The sequence below is a fragment of the Sminthopsis crassicaudata genome, chromosome 1 (genome assembly GCF_048593235.1).
Source record: "Sminthopsis crassicaudata isolate SCR6 chromosome 1, ASM4859323v1, whole genome shotgun sequence".
NCBI lineage: Eukaryota > Metazoa > Chordata > Mammalia > Dasyuromorphia > Dasyuridae > Sminthopsis > Sminthopsis crassicaudata.
The window spans coordinates 325,359,433-325,378,912 of record NC_133617.1 but is presented as its reverse complement, the minus strand read 5'-3'; the positions used below and the strand labels follow the sequence as shown (position 1 = coordinate 325,378,912).

The 19,480-nt window shown below is 36.3% G+C and overlaps 1 long non-coding RNA gene across 1 annotated transcript; it reads right to left on the bottom strand.

The window, feature by feature from the left end:
- Positions 1-17,876: 17,876 nt before the first annotated feature.
- LOC141554168 (uncharacterized) lies at positions 17,877-18,975 on the bottom strand. Its single transcript, XR_012485793.1, has 3 exons — positions 18,683-18,975; positions 18,134-18,184; positions 17,877-17,950 (listed from the first exon to the last, which is right to left on the bottom strand). It is a non-coding gene; the product is annotated as an uncharacterized LOC141554168 (long non-coding RNA).
- Positions 18,976-19,480: the final 505 nt, after the last annotated feature.

Here is a 19,480-nt window from a genome sequence, read left to right as displayed (position 1 = left end):
TGTTTTCTGTCTTTGGCTTCCTTGGTGTATCATGGAAATTCAGCTAAGAACCACAAGTCCAGCCCTTCCTATCCCTACCCTCACTACTCCCCTAATCCCAATTTTTATTTCCTGAAGAATCATTCATTCATTCATTTATATATTTTGGATTTAGCTGAAAGAGGATATTCTTTGCCTCAATTACTACCTATTTTTAATCCCTGAATGGGTATGAGATCAATCAAACAAACTTGTTGAAGACCTTAGCTTAAAAAGGTCAAGATCTCCCATTTCATTCAAGGCCATTTCCAATCATCTTGATCCATATCTTGCCCCTGGACTCAGATGTCTGTGGAGGGGAAGTGAGGCAGGTGACCTTGCACAGCCTTCCCTCACTTAAATCCAATTCACTTGCACGTTACTTCCCTGATGTCATGATTCTCTTTGAGAATAAAAAACAAACTACCACAATTTCTTGAAGATGAGTTACAAAGAAGTTAAATGTCTTCCCAAGATCATTGTTAGTAGTAGAACTTTGAATGGAATTTCCAAAGTTTTCAAACTTCCAGTTAAGTGTTTTTTTTTTTTTCTTAATTCTATGTGGTCTCTCATGCATTTTGAAGACATTTACTTCTTTAAGAAATCTCTCTCTCTCTCTCTCTCTCTCTCTCTCTCTCTCTCTCTCTCTCTCTCTCTCTCTCTCTCTTATTTTTTGAGAACTTTATTTGATAAAACTTTACAAAAGTTGTTGTGGATTTGTTGGCTCTTGCCATTTTTAATAGAAGTGATTCTTCAGTAGAGACATGGAGAAAGTTTTTATTTGGATGTTCCATAAAACAAAGTATAAAATGGTATAAAACTGTAACTGTTATCCATTAGTGCAGCTTGTCAATGTCAGCAATTACGTAGGAAAATATCAAGTTGTTCATTTTATTGTACAATATTCAGCACTGAGGTTTATGTCCAAACAAGATTGAAATGTCTCCAGAAAGATCCTTAAAAAAGAAATATTTTAGGGAAAATTAGCTTAAGTTATGATTAAGACACTTTGGGAAGGTATCTTTAGGTTTCCTTTATTTTTCAGTTAGAACATATTTTAAACCTACTATGTGCAATATTTTAACATATTATAAATAGGCATTATAACATTTAAACAGACATATTCACAAGGATATTACTGGTTTATCCCACAGTATGTTATCTGAAAATAACTATGTAGAACAAACTTGACACTAAAAATATTCACATTAAAGGAAAAGACCAAGCATACCTTTGAGGTGATCTGAGTGTTCTCTCTCTGTCTAAATCCTGGGGTTGCTGCACAAAAGGGAAGGGAATAGATTTTTATAAAGGATCTACTATGTTCCAGGTGAAGTGCAGCTAGATAGGTCAGTGGATAAAGCATTAGGCTTGAAGTCAAAAAGGATTGAGTTCAAATTTGGCCTAAAACACTCATTAGCTATGTGATCCTTAGGCAAGTCACTTAACCCTATTTGCTTAAGTTCTCTCATCTGTAAAGCGAATTTGAGAAAGAAATGGCAAAACACTCAAGTATCTTTACCAAGAAAACTCCAGATGAGGTCACAAAGAGTTGGACATGTTTGAAACAACTGAATGACAACAATATGTGCCAGATACTGTGCTAAACACTTTTAAAATATTGCCTCATATATGTATACATATATTGTATTTAATTTATTGTTAGGTTCTTACTAAGTGCTAATGAGATAATGAGATATTAGGTTCTTACTAAGTGCTAAGTCGGTACTTGACAATTCTCTAGTTCCAGCCTTTCCTGGAAGTTTTATTTGTGAATTCCTGGGGGAGGAGCTTGCATGCTTAGGAGGAGCAAGTTCATTGGTTGAAGTAATTTTCCTCAGAAGCCCTTGCGTTATCCCACGCCCATTCTCTGGGAGGATAAAAAAGGGCGGCACTCAGAGATAGAGTCTTGTCTGGACGGTTGTCTGGAGGAAGAAGTCTCTCCTCTAGACCAGAGAGCGATTGGCAGTTTCTGGAAACGACAGCACATTACAATTTATACTTTAATATATTTAAAATGTATTGGCCAATCTGCCATTTTGCGGAGGGGAAGGAGGGGAAAAATTAGAACAAAAGGTTTAGCAATTGTCAATGCTATAAAATTACCCATGCATATATCTGGTAAATAAAAACTATAAAAAAATATTGCCTCATTTGATTCTCATAACAACCTTGCAGAGTATTATTATCCCCATTTTGCATTCACAGAAACTGAGACAGAGAGAGGTGAAGTTTGTCCAGGTTTACATAGTTAGTGTTTGAGGTCACATTTCAACTTAAATTTTCCTGATTCTAAGTCCAGTACTCTATCCATTGTACCTCCCAGTGGTTTCTATGTAAATTGGCTTCCTGTTGGATGGCCTAGAGCTCTGGAGGAAGAAGGGGATTCTGTGAGATAAAGGGGAGAAGGACATGCATTCTAGAAATTGGGCAACAAGCTATGCAAAGCCATGGGGATGGAAATGAAGTTACATGTATGGGAAATAGCAAGAAGGCTTTTTTTTTTTTTAGACCAGATAACAGAGTGATTTGAAGAGAATAGTTTAAAATAAGCCTTGAAAGGTAAGCAGGGACTAGATTTCAGAAAACTTCCATGTTTTTCTTTAGCATCTTTCCTTGGCTACTGCGGTTTTTGACATGGTCCAGAGCAAATATTTGCTGGAAGCCTTGTCATTTGAATACTTCAGCTTTCCTACAATTTGCCAATGTAATTTGTCAAAACTCAGCAACCTGAGGCAGCTTAGAAACCTTTGGATTGTAGTTTGAAGAGTAGGCATATTAATTACCCAAAGTGCTCAGTGTTGTATTACAAAGACTGTAAAACTTTCTCTGTTCCCTCCCCTCCCTTTTATTTTTTTTTTTGGCAAAATATACCTGTAGCAAACAGATCATGCAGTAAGTTGGCATTATGTCAAAAAAGGACTTTTGCTTCCTTAAGCTGGAAAAGAAATAGTAGTGTAGTGATAACTGATTTGAAAGATGGCGTATGTGTTTTCCTCCTTCTATCAGATAGATTTCTTATTGTTGACATGGAACTCCTTGTACCCATTCATAGGGTGAGTATGAGTTTATAGAAAAAGGTCATGTCATCAAATGAACTTACATCACCTGTATCCTGGAACAGACTCTCTCTTAGCCAAGACTTCTTTGTTCTCTTGTACTTTCTTTTAGTAAAAGACACAATGACTGTTAAACTTTGGGTTCAAAAAGAGAAAGAGAATAAATAACCCCTTTCTCATGGAGATATTGAAGATATGCATTTGCATAGAACTTTACAATTTACAAAAGTGATTTTTTTTTTTAGCATCCTTGGATGGTACTCTAGTTAATGCAAATATTACTTTTATTATTATTTATTTATTTTTACAGAGGAAGAAACTGACATGTATACTTGTAGAGACTTTTAGTGTCAAAGACTCAAACTGATTCTAAAGCTTTTCCCACCACATGTTTGCTGGTAATCGAATTCAAATAAATGGAAGATACATTTCTACTGTGAATAAGGTGATGTCTTCATTTCATTGAATCCCTCACTGCCTACAAAATAAAATTTAAGGATGACCTCAGCTTATAAAATCAAAACCATCTCCAATAGGCCTCCTAAAAATAGAACAAAACAAATGTAAAGAGGGCCATATGAAACCTGTCCTGGTTCCCTTTACCAAAAGATATGCTAGGGCCTATAGAGCTAAACCACCTTGTATGTATGGATTCTCTTACTATTCTTTTCTTTACATGATAAGTACTAGAGCTGTGATTTCATTGTTATAAGACACTCCTAGAAAAGGAAATTTCTCCTACCAATGAAGGTTGGTACTTTCTCCACAAATTACACATATACACATATACATATGCAGTTATATATATGTGTGTATATATTGTTGTTGTGCACTCTGTTAGTTGTATCTGACTCTTCATGATCCTGTGTGTGCTTTTCTTGGTGAAGATACTACAGTGGTTTGCCATTTACTTCTCCAGCCCAGTTGCTGAGGCAAGTAGGGTTAAATGACTTGCCCAGGGTCACACAGGTAGTAAGTTTCTGAGATCAGATTTGAACTAAGCTCTGTCTGATTTTAGGGCCTACATTCTTTACATTGTGCTACTCAGTTCCTTGTATGTGTGTGTGTGTGTGTGTGTGTGTGTGTGTGTGTGTGTGTGTGTATACAAAAATATCTGTGTATTGCATATGTATACACAAATACCTATATAACCCTATATTTAATCTATATCTATCACTCATATTTCATGTATATCCATCTACTTATATATTGTCTTCCTGGAAAGAATGTAACTAACTTTCTTGGAAATAGATACTTTTTCTTTTCATCCCCTCTCTCCTCTTTCTTTCTTTTTTCCCTCTTCCTTCCTAGCTTTATTTCTTCCCTCCTTTCCTTTCTTCCTCCCTCCCTCCTTCCTTTCTCCTTATTGCCAGATGGAGCCTCTATGCTAGTTTTGATCCTTCAGGTCATTCTACAGGTCTTGATGTTAGACTTGCTGTCAACAAAATTTGGCATGTACTTTGGGTTCCAATCATCTATTGGTTCACCATTTTGACCTTTCTCAGCTTATAAGGTCAAAACCATCTCTAATAAGCCTTCTGAAAGTAGAACAAAACAAATGTAAGGAGTGCCATATGTTAGCTACTAATGAAGATAACCTGAGGTCTTTCCCCTTATGGTATCAGCTCTTTCATAGAAATGTGACCAGTTATAAAAGAGTCAGAATGAGAATGAGGGACTCTCTTTTGCTGTTTAGTACTTTGGGAATGAATTCCGGTTCTCTGTGACCAATCAGAAGGACATTTTGGACAATGTAGGGAGCAGACTAGAAACAATACCTGTCCCTGATGAAGTTGAACATGGGGACTGTATTAGCAGAACATTTTGTGCAAACTCATAAAAATAAGGCTTATTGGTCAGTCAGCCTTGAAGTTTTAAGATTAATATACTCAGAAACATTCTATAAATTTTTGGTACAGAGTAATGTAACTTCAACTTCTATCTCTTTAAACCAGACTAGCTTAGGAGTTACCATATCCTGATGAGGAGTTTAAAATTTCAAAATTAAGGAAAACTGAAAAATAGTAGGATACAAAATTGGTATAGACCACTATCTTATACAATATATCAAGATAAGTTCAAAATGGGTGCATGATTTAGACATAGAGTGACACAACAAGCAAATTAGAAAAGAAATAGTCTATTTATCAGACTTCTGGGAATAGGAAAAATTCATGATCAAACAAGAGGCTAAGAGCATTACAAAATGCAAAATAAATAACTTTGATTATATTAAATTTAAAAGCTTTTATAGAAACAAAACCAATGCAATCAAGAGCAAAGGAAATCAGAAAATTGAGAAACAATCTTTAAAGCAAGTGTCTCTGATAAAGGCCTCATTCCTCAAATACATAGAGAATTGATTCACTTATAAGAATGCAAGTCTTTCTCCAACTGATGAATGATCAAAGGATATGAACAGGCAGTTTTAGATAAATCAAAATCATATGAAGAAGTGTTCTAAATAATTTTTGATTAGAGAAATGCAATTAAAACAACTCTGAGATACCACCTCACACCTCTGATTGGCCCATATGACAAAGTACTGTTGATAGTTGTGAACTGATACAACCATTCTAAAGAACAATTAGGAACTATACCCAATGGGAAAGCAAACCGCATATACTTTGATCCACCAATACCACAAATCTATATTGCTAAGAGATCATATAAAAGGTAAAAAAACAAAAAAAACCCAAAAAATTCCCAAAACCCCTCAACTTATCTATGCAAAAATACTTATAGCAGACCATTTTGTGCTGGCAAGATATTAGAAATTGAGAAGATGCTCATCATTTGGAGAATAGCTGAACAAGTTGTGGTATATAGATGTAATGGAATACTATTGCACAATAAGAAACAAAGAGGCAGGTTTCAGAAAAATCTGGGGGAAAAAACTTGCATAAACTGATGCAAAGTGAAATGAGCAGAATCTGAAAAAACATTGCATATAATATCAGAAAAATTCTGTGATAATTACACAGGACAAAGGACTCATGAAGGAAAATGCTATCCATAACCAGATAAAGAATGATGGATTCTGAATACAGGTTGAAGCATATTTTTTTTTCACTTTTATGCTTTCTTTTTGTTTGTTTGTTTCTTTTTGTTTTTATTTTTTGTTACTGTTATTCACCTGCTTGTTCTTTCACAATTGTGACTAATATGAAAATGTTTTTCATGATAGCACATAAACTATAGATACATATCAAACTGTGTACCATCTTCGGAAGGGGGAAGGGGAGGGAGAAAAATTTAGAATTCAACATCTTGTACAAATGAATGCTAAAAATCTTCTTGACATATAACTGGGGACAACATGCTTTTAAAAATAAATGCTAACAAAATTTGAAAATTAATAAGGAAATTTTTTTCTTTAAAGACAATGCCTAATTATAATCTTTAAAGATGAATAAATTGATGAAAAAAGCATTTATTAAATAATTTCTATACTCCGAGAACTGGGTTCAATAGTTAGCAAAACAAATCCAAAGCAAACAGTTCTGAACTTCAGGGAACTTCTTTTCAAATGGAAGAAACTATGCATTTAAAAAAGCAATGGTTGGCTCTAGAGGAAAACTGGTTTGGAAAGTTATAGGGATAATAAGTAACATCAGAGGGGAGTGGATGAGCATATCCCTTCTAGAAGAAATATTGATAAAGTTGATTTGACCTGTAACAGAACTGGAGGAAATAGTAGAAAAGGTACATGTACTATAGGCCAGATTGTGGATAAGAGTTGGAGGGGAGTGAAGTAAAGTATGGCTGGGAATCTTCCAGCAGTAGTGGGTTAGGAGAAGCAGTCACCAATCAGAACAATGTGTTCTTCAGGCTAGAAGCTCCATGGAACCAGTTCTCTGGTCAGGTATCAAGGGGGTAATAATATAAAATAATAAAAATAGTTCATATTTCTATTATGCTTTCTAATTTATGACAAACTTCACTTATTTCATCTCATTTGAGCCCTACAATTTTGTAAAATATTTATATGTCAAGTATTTATTATGCCCACTTTAGAGTTGAGGAAATGGGTTCAGAGAGATTGAGTGATTATCCAGAGTTGTGGGTTTGGGAGTCAACTCCACTTGTCAATTGTATATATAATATGTGTCGCTTACATACTGTTAAATTTAACAGTGTCTTCAGCATGATATCTAGAAAGCCCAGATGGAAAGCATCTGTACCCAGAGATGACACAGATACATAATGTGAATTGGAATTCATTCTCAGAGTCTAGCCACAACCTCCTCAATCCATTCCCTATCCTTATTTATCTCCATACACGTGCATGTCAATCACAACTGAAGCATGTTATTCTCAGCCCTGCAAGAATCGGAAGAACCCTGGGCTGAAGGCAATGACTTAAATGTTGTTGGATAAAGTGTGTAAGACCAGAAAGTGTTTCTACCTGCAGCCACCTCAGATGGCCCCCTGACGTTCAATCAAATTGGGTTGTCGCTAGTTTTCTGTCCACTGACAGTCTGTTTACTTTGGGATTCTGCCATGATTTATTGGCTCCCAGTTCCTGATTTTTTTTCACCCTCCCAGCATGTGCTTTCCCCCTTGGCCCCTGCCAGCTTTGCTATTGAAAATCAAGCACTGAAAAATCTGTTTTCCAAGGCTTTGGCAGTTCAGAGAGTGCTTGATCTGATTGCTGTGGGCCCATCCTCAGGGACATACCAGCCTCTTTCCCCCTGACAGTGATGATTTGATGCTCTTCAAAATATACAGAGTATTGATCTGTTTTCTAGGCAGCAAATACTGAATCCCTTCTAGCTAATGTGACTTCAGAAGGTTAAATATGGATTGGGAAAGAATCACCAGCTGCCCACAATGGTTTATGGAAATGGCCTGAAAAGTAGGCATGAAGGGAGCAGGCAGCTCAGGGCTGGGTTGATATGGACCATTTGTGAATCTCTCTAGTACATTTTAAATCTTCTGCCTTTTATCTGGTTCTCTAGCATCCTGTTCTTTAAATTAAACAATGTCATGCCTGGAAGATCAGTAAAAATTGATAGGTGAGTAGGAGGAGAGAAAAAAAGGAATGGATGCACTGAATCATTGTTGTTGGAACAGCAATCTGTATACTTGATGTTGTTACTCATAATACATCAGATTCATCATCTCTCCTGTGCAGAAAAGATGTGTTAAGAGAAGTCTTCAGGTAAATCCTGCCCAGATTGATCCTATAAGGAAGATCTCTGCCCCTCACCTCCCTTTTCCCTCCCACAAATTTGCTTTGCTATTAATCAAGGGAAATAGTTATACCTTATATCTATTCATCATTTTATGGTTGTTGCTGTTCATTTCATTCATGTTAAACTCTTTTGATTCCATTTGGGAGTTTCTTGGCAGAGATACTGTATTGGTTTGCCATTTCCTTCTCTAGCTCATTTTAAAATGAGGCTTAAGTGACTTGTCCAAGGTCACACAGCTGCTAAGTGTCTGAGAACAGGTTTGACTCAGTACTTTCTAATTCCAGGCCCAACATTCTATCCACTGTGCCACTTAACTTCATTTTACATAAGCTGTTTTCTTCAAGCATCAAAAGAAGTCAGTAAAGTAGGTAGTAAAACAATTGTTACCTTCATTTTACAGAGGAGGAAATTGAAAATCAAAGCAATTAAAAGACATATCAATAAAAGATCTGACTATAAAATTAAGTGGTGACAATGGGATTGGAATAAAAGTTTTCTGCCTCAGAATTCAGTCTCACCTTTTTCTAAAGACTGTATTTAGTCCAGAATTTAACGAAACTCTGAAGCTGCAAAGAGTCTTGGAATTTCACAATCTGATTATACCACTGAGGTTGTGTGACTTTGGACAAGTCACTTCACTTTAGTTGTCAGCTTCCACAGCAAAATAGGGTAAATTGTGTGTGTGTGAGAGTGTGTGTGTGTGTGTGTGTGTGTGTGTGTGTGTGTGTGTGTGTGTTACCTAAAATACTGGATTATTTTGAAGAAAACACTCAAACTTGAAAGTCAAATATAAATGTAAGATTATTATTATCTAGAAATTAAAATATAATTGATAAGTACTTTGCAAATTCCAGAAGATGTGATCTTGAGGAATGTTTTCCTCCTTTTGCTTTTTGTAAAAAAAGTAGTGAAAATTCTTGTTTTCCCCAGCAAGGCACTATTAAGGAGCCAGGAAGAGACATATGGTTGGTAAGTCAGTGGTCACTCTCTGAAGGGTATGACTCAAGATCCTGAGCCCTGTGCTCTGGGCATAGTAGGACCTTCCAGATCACTGGCTGTTTCTACCCTAGCTTTCATAGCCATCAAAAAGCATAAGGTCCATCATCCTTCCCATCATTATCTCTACCAGCAACTGACTGTTACCAATAGGTAACCCAAAAGTATGGGTAAACCCCAAAGCCCAGAGAATAGCATTACTCACCAGGCCCTACTTCTTGTCCAACCCATAGCCTCATCCAACAAATTGAACCCTTGTGGAGAAATGGCCCTCCAGCCATCCCCACTCACTGCCAATCTATTGTTATCCATACATAAGCTGACTTAGCGAATCAGCAAGGAACTTTCTGGGGAAGACTAGAGTTACCATTTGCCTGGCAGGTTAAGACCTCTATTGGGCAGAGCAGTGTTCCCTGAAGACTACCAATCCTGCTTCCAGCACAGCAACCACAATCTTTGTGGTGGGAAGCAACCTTCATGGAGATCTGTGCCCTGGCAACTAACTGCCTATATAGGTCCTCCAGCCTCTTTAGCAGCCACAGTTGATAGAAGATGTGGAAAAGGAAGTTCTTGTCATCTAAGTCCTTGGCTTGGTCAAATCATTCAACATTAGAAATGGTATGGTTTTATTAGTAGAAATGGCATTAGAAAAAATGCTAAACCATCTGCTTTGTTGTTGCTCCCTAAGGATCACAGAGCTTCCCTTACTTTAAAAACTTTCATTATTTTTATATTTTTGGTTCACAAACAGTTTAAAAAAATCAACTTGTCCCTCTGATTATTTACTCTGCCCCCTCTTCAATTCTCCCTGTGTAACCACTCTCTTTTATGCTCAGGGTAGAATATACACAGAGTACTATTCATGGAGTACTGAACCTATTCCTTCCTAATCACTTCCAGAAAAATTCACTCCTGAAGGGACTTGCCAATTTTCAATATACAGTAAACCCTTAGTTCCCCACTCAGGACAGATAAAGGGCAAAGCTACATCAGAAAGGATTGGCCCCTAAGCAAAGAGGAATGGTCTTTTCAGTGAATCTTTAAAATGGAGTACCTTCTGTTTTTCTTTTTCTCCTCTCTGCTGTTGAAGTGATGGAAGGGGTGGTATCTTTCCTTTATTGCAGCAGTTTGCTGCTGCTGGGCCAAAGGTAACTGAACCATTTAAGACCCAATCATACATAGACAATTCAAACCTAGGGGATCCTGACAAGCAAAGAGAGAGGAGTTAGGTAGGGTCTTTTGTCTCCCTGTCTCTGAATATTTTCATTCTGAATCTGGAGCTCCAGGAATATTGCTTAAACTTAGGTTTCAACATGTGTAGGATCCCCCAGAATGGGCTCTGCACCTTTGGTCCATTTCTTCTGCTAAACTAGGCCATAGATTAGGCTTCTCTTTCCCCCTGTGGTCAGTAGTCATTTCTAAGAAGTGCTTGTATTGTAGAACACTCCTCAGCTACCAATTATCTCTGAGGAAGGTATCCCAGACTTAATCCTGACTCTGCAACTCAATACAGTCCCCCTCACTTAAATCCAATTCACTTGCAAGTCATGGTCCTCTTTGAGAACAAAGGACAATAATATCATCATTATCAACCTTCCTATGTGACCTTGGATGCATCATTTCTTCTTCTAGGCCTCCTTTGTAAAGTGAAGAAGTTAAACCAGATCATCTCTAAAGTCCCTTCCACCTTGAAGTCTATGATCCTGAATTGATTTCTATGTTTTTATTGTTTTTTTCCAGGGAAAGTGGATTGGGCCACAGTGGTGGAATGCAGATGCTTAAAGAAAAGTAAGATGTATTGTTCAGGGCAGGAGAGGCTAGTTAGATGCACAAAAAAACTCTTTCTTGCTCAGGTTAAGTAGCTATGTCCAATGTCACCTTAATTATTATATTTTGTAGCTATTTTTGCTGTTCTGTAGAGTAGGGGGATGGTCCCTTATGGTTTTATGATGAAAGCTCAAATTCTAACAGTGATATTAAAAAGTTTGCAAGCTGACAGTATTGCAGGGATTCTGGCTTACTTGGAACAATATTACAAACAGCCCTTTGGTGCTTGTTATTTCCCTGAGAGGCAAGTAAGCCTATGACTGTGCCTGATCATAGGAACCTTAATGTATGATATTATGCAGAAGGCTTTTTCTCTTAGTGAAATGGTAATTTAAATTGTTTTTAGGTAAAAATAAAAAAACAAACCCTAAACCTCACAAAATATGGGATTCCAATGCAATTGGAAGTTCTCTTGAATCTACTTTGGGGTTGTATGATCCTGTTTTTAAAGGGTGAGGAAAGAACCAACGACCTTTTATGTTATCTCTGGTTCTTAGCATGTTGTGGGCACTTAATAAATCCTGAACAATTGATGGTTATACAACTGGCTGCTGGCAGTGACATTACATGGAAGAATAAAACAGAAAGAACAGAGAGAATTCTGAGGTGCAGAGCAAATACAGAGCATTTTTCTACTGCTGATGAATTACATACCTTATTGATGAAATCCTTGGGGCCTACTCAACCAGCTATGCTTTCAAGCTGATTCTCTATTTTGTTGCAGTGTAGAATGGCTTGAAGTTCAAAAAGAACTTTGTATAACACTCTGACTCTGTGCAAATTGGAAATCTTAGACCCTAATCTAGGTAAATGATTAGAGAACTCCAAGTAATAATGGTGATTCCCTGCTTTGGAATCATTTTATTTTCCTATAATAGTTCTCACTGAAATACTTTTCAAATACTTGGTCACACATTCAGTGCCATCAAGTCTCAAAGATCTTTTGTTTGATGTTTTTCTCTCACAATTATTTACATATAGCAATGATATAATAATGATATATAATATCAATAATGATATATATGATATAATAGGATTACTAGGGACAAGCAATAGTAATCCAGTGAATAATATTATTTCCATTTTTACTACATCAGAGCTCTCTATTTTGCAAGAATAGAAAAATGGCATATGATTAAAATGCAGCAGTGGAGAAATCCGTTTCTCTCTTCTTAATGAACCAGTCTTGACATTTCACAGATGCATTGAATACCACCAAATCCTATTGATCCCCTTCATTTCTTTTTTAAAACACAACTCTTGCCAATCCCATTCCTGCTAGGTTTTCAAACAAAACTAGACACTTGTTGGTAATCTATGGCATGAGTATAGATAAATGACCCCCAGTGTAATTGCTAGTGGTCCCTTCCTTCTCTACAATATTTGCTTATTTCTTCATTTTCTATTTCTTATTCTTTTTCTTCTTTTTTTTTATTGACCTGACTTTCCATTTTTCTTTCTTTTCCCAGTCTATTCTTCAGGCTTACCAAAGGTACTTTTGAGCCTTGTTTAACCAAAGACACAATTGATCCCTAGAAGAATTTATCTGATTTCTTACTATGTCTCTAGGGATTGAGGGAATAAGATGGAAAAAGAATTTTCTAACATCAAATGTATATCTTTGTTGCCTGTGAGCCTTTTGTGAATGAATAGTGATTTTCAGGGACCTGTTTGAAGATCAGAATTAGATACTCCACTTGTAGAACTTATTCATTTTTGTAATTTTCCTCCTCACAGTTTTTCAGTATGGCAAATGACTGTGTAACTGCATTGGCAGTTTAAGCCAAATAACACCAGAAAGACTTAAGCTGCCAAAGTAAGCCATTAATCTATAAAAACCTAGTTGAGAAAACAAGCGTAAGCACAATCAAGCAAAGAAGGGATTAACAAAAAATTTTATTTTTGGAGGTGCAGTGGATAAAGTCCTGAATACTATTTTATGCCTCCATCCTAGCCTTCTGATTTATTTTCCAAATTCCTTATCTATTTCCCCTTTTGTTTCCCCCAGGTGCTTTACAATATATCCAGATGACAATACCACTTCTCCTCTTGCCCCCATTATTGCTAAATGCTTTGATTCCTAGCTTTTCTCACATGACTATGTATCTTTCTTTAATGATGAGGTCCTGAATAAATGGTCTTGGGAAGAGCAGTTTGCACAGAGAAAAACTAAAGAACTGATTCCTGAGGTAAGCAGAGAGAAGGCACTGATAGAGATCAGTTTAGTTTCATGTTCCCATGCTTTGGGATAGTCCAGTCAGAAATCCAAGTTATATCAAACCCCTGAGACCCACTCTCTGTAGGGGTGTTGAGCGGTTTCACCTAGCCATGCCCTATTAGAAATCCCAGTCATGTCCCTGAGGGTAAATTTTCCCTATAAAATCTACTTATGGGCCATTCTATAGTTGCTGTCCTCCTTGGGTCAGTCCCTCACAGCACTGTGCCTTTACTCCTTTCCCAAGCAACATGCTATCTCCTCTAAGTTCATCATGCTTCTTAATGCCAGTTCTCTTTCTTACATCTAACTCTTTGAGGGTAAGTCCCTTTCAGGAGTTAGCCTGCCAGCTAAGGGCATGCTCCTACCTCATGGGATGCTCCTTTTTTTTACTGAGTAATTGTGAGTTCCACTGAGGAACTTGTCTTTCATTTGCTGTGCCATTCTGAGTCCCATTAAGTCAACTTATTTTGCCCTGCTGACCAGGCAAGTTTCATATGGTGATGAGGGGTCCAGAGAAACTAAAAGCATTGGACCCTTGTTGTACAACCTTCCTAGCCCTCAATTACATTGTCTTTAGCTTGAATATATTTGTAGGTGTATAATATTGTCTCTCCTGATTGCAAAGATCTTCAGTGGGGGAGCAGCTAGGGGTGTAGTGGATAAAGCATGAGTTCTGGAATCAGGAGGACCTGAGTTCAAATTCTGCCTCAAACACTTGATACTTACCATCTATGTGACTCTGGAAAAGTCTTTTTTTAGCTTGATTGCCTTAGAGAAAATCTTTAGTGAAGAATAACTTTCTTGCTTAATGAAAAAACTGTAAATCACTGACTAGCATTCAAAAACCCCTATAATTGGATATCAGTCAATTTCCTGCCTTGTTTCATACTCTTTTCCTTATGTGGTCTATAGCAAAGTGAACTACTTCTGTTCCCTAGTCTCATCTTTCTATCTCAGGTCTCTGTGTTTTGCTCAAGTCTGGAAGAGATTTTTACCCTCACCTCTATCTCGTGAAGTCCATTTCATATTTAAGAGCCTAAATCAACTTTTAAGAGCCCAAGTCCTCTGTGTCACCTTCCTTGATATCATTTTTTTTTAAACCAAAGGGTATGTCGGGAAAGGAGGAGGGGGAAGAACATCTTGTTCTTCCAAGTTTTTCTTTCTTTCTTTTGGTCTAGGTTATTGGGGTTAAGTGACTTTCCCAGAGTCACATAGCTAGTTAGTGTTAGGTATCTGAAGCCAGATTTAAACTCAGATTCCCAGTCTCTAAGTGCAGAACTTTATTTACTATGCCATCTAACTGTCTCTTCTTCCCTAAGTTTTTCATAGCACTGGACTTCTTCTTTGTACTCCTTTCATTCTCCCTCCTTTGTGTCATTATTTCATACAAGTACTAGAGTTCCATCCTAGACTTAAGAAGAGACAATATTTAGATAAGATATAGTTTCTGAAAATTTAGTACAACAGCTATAGTACTAGTCAAAGAGTTGCCTCCCTTATTTTCTTCCACCATTAAATTCTAAGTTCCTTAGTAATATTGACAAGGTCAGTCCTTTTATTCCCAGAACTTAGTATAGTGTCTTGTATGTTTTTGCTGTTATTTAGTAATTTCATCTGTATTTGACTCTTTTTGACCCCATTTAAGATTTTATCTGATATTGGAGTAGTTTGCCATTTCCTTATCCAGCTCATTTTATAGATGAGAAAACTGAGGCAAATAGGCAAGAGTGACTTGCTCAATAAATATATTTTTGGTGAATTGAATATTCAGTTAAAAGGAAAAAAGAATAACCTGAGATAGGTAGAAAAGAACTGGATAAAGATACAGAAAAGTTTTGAAGCATGAAGAGTGATATTGTATATAGTTTGTAATAATGATAATAATGTCATATTGGATTGTCTTGCTCTTCTCTGTGAAGGAGTAATTATTGTTGAGAATGATAGGTTGGGAATTATAAGAAATAGGGACTAGGAAAGAGTAGGAAAGGTTTGGAATAGCTGCTATGAGAAATTCAATAGGGAATTAATAAAAGATGATAAAAGGATTGCTGTACACTGGGGAGAGTCCAATTGATTTCAGATAGTGTGAATTAGTAGCAGTTCATGTCAGCAGTTCTGGGACTTTGTCCAGCAGGCTTGTCAGCTTGGGAGCAGAGAAGGTCTCCTTTGATCTCCCACAAGTTCTTGGTAATCATAATCTTTGTTTCTTCAGTTCTATCATTCAAATGGGCTCCATTTGAGAGGGAGAATTTGCAAAGACATCATCAACTCAAAACTTACCTAGTGGTTGATATCCATGATAGTACAAATACTAGAACAGGGCAAATTAATTTCCTTGTGGGCAGAAGAATGAATCCCTAATTGATTAAAGCAATTATGAACCAAAAAGCTTGCCAAAGGCTTGGTGATTAAGATGGAATCAGGGAAATTAGTTTCAGGAGTAGAGATTCAGGAGGTAACATAAATTCTTGATCAGGTGGTAAGAGACTGGGAGTTTTGGTGAGTGAGCTCTTTCTATGATGCATCCTGTTATTCCAGTTTTAGTGTTTAATAGTAGCTTAGTTCCTTATCTTTAACTTTTTCTGATTTCATTCTTTGTGTCCCATCCTGAATCAGCCATGCCAAATGACTACAAAGACATTACCTTCTTTGACCTTCCTGTAACATTTCATTGACCAACCTCTCCTGATTTCTCTCTCTTTCCTTTACTTCTATGATATTCCTCTCTCCTGATTCTTTTCTTACCAACTTGATTTTCTATCCACCTCTCAATTTTTTTGTTTTCTGGTTTATAATCTTCTTACCAACCAAAGTGTGAATATATCAAAACTCTCTATCTTGGACTTTTTTTTCCCCATTTCTCTCCATACTACATTAGAAAAATCATCTGCTTCTGTAATTTAATATTTTAATTTTCACCTTGAACTCTAGATCCTTTTCTTCAATATGATTGCTGGATTTCTAACCATTATCCAAGATTGAATTTATTATTAACTTTCCATCAGGAAAACTTTTCTACCTCTTGATCATTCTATTTCTATTTATGTCATTACCACTGTCTTCCTAGTCACTTGAGTCTGAAACTATAATTTAGTCTTCCCTATGTCTTATTCACCATTGTTGCCTCCCAGAACATTTTTCATATCCATGCTACATTTGACCCACATTGCAATCAATATATATAACTTTTTTATTAACATATCATGTTCTTCATTTGGCTTCTAAGTTCCTTAAGGGTAGAAGTGATTATTTTTAATTAAACAGCTAAATTTGTTACATGGTGATGTAGCAGACATCTGATGAATACTGGTGAATTGAATAAAAATAAAGTTATCTTGAGTTGGAGATTAGTGGGATTGGAATGATAGTAAATAAAAGGGGCTAGGAATTCAATGATATAGGTAAATACATTATTTAAATAGCTCATCATTGTGTCAAGATTAGTTAGGAAAGCAAATGATAGTAGAATAGTATAACAGATTGAAGGATAGTAAGGAGAGATGGAGGTACCAGGAATCATCCTATGAGCAAAGAGGATGTTAAAATAGTAGTGAATATGTGAGCTTATTGAGGGAAAACTACAGTAACATTTATATAGGTCAAAGCTCTGTGAGATTTTTTTTTTTAATGGTAGTGTTGGATTGGATATCAGTTCTGCCTCATGGGAGTGGATATTAGATTAAAAAATGGTTGAGGACAATAGGACTTGAACAATAATAGGGTTGTAGGACATTGCTAAGATAAATTAGTGTGTTTAAATTGCCCTAAGCCCTTAAGTCTCATAGGAAAGGAATTAAAATATGAACTAATCCAAAATAATTTCTGAGGGACATTATTCTTGCTCACCCTTCATTTTTGAAGAAGACAAATGGCATCATGATTGAATGATGTTTTGTCTTGACAATGAACTGAATTTAAGTGGGCAGAGTTGTGCAAATGATCAATCACGGTCTCTCTTCCACAGTCATTGAAATCCAGTGGTAAGACAAAAATTAAGACAACTGGCAATGATCCAGAATGCAATGGATAATCTTATCATTTTTTGATGTCTTACTAAGCTCTGAGCATTCCACAGAGTTTGCTTCAGTTGCCTTTATAGCCATTGGAACAAATTGTTCTCATCTATGCATTCCCCTGGGTGAAGTCTTCACATGCTTATCCCAAGCACTCACCTAAGTGTTTACAGCCTGTTAGTGAACCTCAACTTGGTATAACCCACCTGCAAAGTCAGTTGATCAGGATGTGGTTGTCATACAAACTAAAGCTCCTTGGAGTCACTGATGAGAGTTGGGTGACAGGTGAATACTAAAGGTAGTTAAGTAGCCCTGAAAAGGATTCAGCAAGCCCTCTCTCCAGAGGTACTAGTCCTCCTTTAGCACTTCATGCACCCTTTTCCCCCTCCTCTAGATTTGAATATTATAAAGTATGATATCAAAAGGTTAATGGAGAGTATTTTAGGCATAAGAAGGAGAGAAAAATCAATAGATTAGCTTTATTTTCACTTCAATGATTTTGAGTGGATAGACTGTTTTCTTCCTCAGGATTTTCAGTGTTGATGAGTTCAGTTAACTTGTTTGCCAGTTTTGATTGAAAGTGAATCAAGTGCTCTGTCTTCATTTTTATTTTTATTGTTTCTAGGAAGAGTAAAGTTATTTTATTAAATCATGCATATCACGTGTTAGTGCAAATAGCTTAATCTGTATGCCAGAAATTCTTTTGCACTTTATATCTTTACAATATAGATTTAAAACAATTATTTACTTTAAAAATTTAATTGTGAAGTTAAGCATTTCAGAACAATATTTGCAATAACTTACATACAAGAGAGTACCACTGGCATATGAGTATTCTGTGGGGGGAATAGCTTTCTGCAACAGAAAAATGGCAAAATGAACAAGGTGCTATTTTCTGCAAGTCATTTGTGGACTAATTTTTACATAAATCTAATGCTTCTCCCAACAGCAATCCCCTAAACAATGACTCCCCAAACCTCACAATTGGCCTTCTTTTTTGATGGATTGATGCTGATTTTGTTGATCTTTGAACACATCTGGCTCTATTCTGGGCCTGGTTGCTCCATGTACAAATGCATCTGGTTTCATGGGTGGATCTGTTCCAGGGCTGTGAGCTTGGACCTTTTTTTTTCCTTTCTTTTTTTCTTTCTTTTTTTTTTTTTTTTCTGCTGAGTGGCTGTTTGGAACTTGTCTTTGCTGACTCTATTTGGGCTCAGTTTCAAATCTCTCTTAATCCCCTAATGAACCTTTATTAAAGCTGGGGAGACATTAAGTCAGTGCTTGGAAGCATTATTAAAATAAAATAGGGGCAACTAAAAGATCAAAAGAAAACAATAATAAAGAAACACTCACCCTTTCTTTCTTCAATCCAGATAAACAACTTCTCTTTGAAGAAAGTATTTTTTTAAGCTTCTAAGATTTACTAGGCTTGTTTTAATTTATTTTTAGTTTTTCAGAGTAGCCATACTACAAAACAGTTATTTTGCTTTTTTTTTTTTTCCTTCTGAATGTAAAAATTTAGGGTGGAAAAGGCCAGAAGGCCTATAAAGAATTTGAAGTATATAGCATGGAACAAGATCTAAACAAGATCTTAAATATTCAGCATCTCAAATACCTTTCTGGAACTGAGATTGAAAGAAACTCTGAAAAAGTCTCTTTCTGTTCAACAGGCTTAATTATAAATTTGCCCAGTAGTTATTGCTGCTCTATTCTTTCCAAGAACCTTCCTCCCACTTTCCCCTCCATTGAGCTAGCACATTCTGATTCTGCATACAGTATGTCCTGGACTGGAAAGGGACATGTCTGTCCCTCTGTAAGTTAGTAAAACTATCAAATCAGGAGCTGACTGTCCCCAAATAAAAACTCAACTATGAATACCCACATGCCACCAAACTGCATCAATGATCACCAATTTTATTTAATTAGGAGAGTCACTTTATGTTATACTTGAGGAGCTCCTTTCTTTTATTCATGGTACAAAAAGCTTAGGCTCCAGATCGTTTAATAATTGATGGAAGATGCCATAATTTCAGAATCATTAATTTAAAAGACAGATTCATAATTTGGGTATTATATAAGAGATGATGAATTCTGATGAAAAGATCCTCCATTTACTGACTGTGAGTTTATTTAATCTTTCTGAGCTTCAGT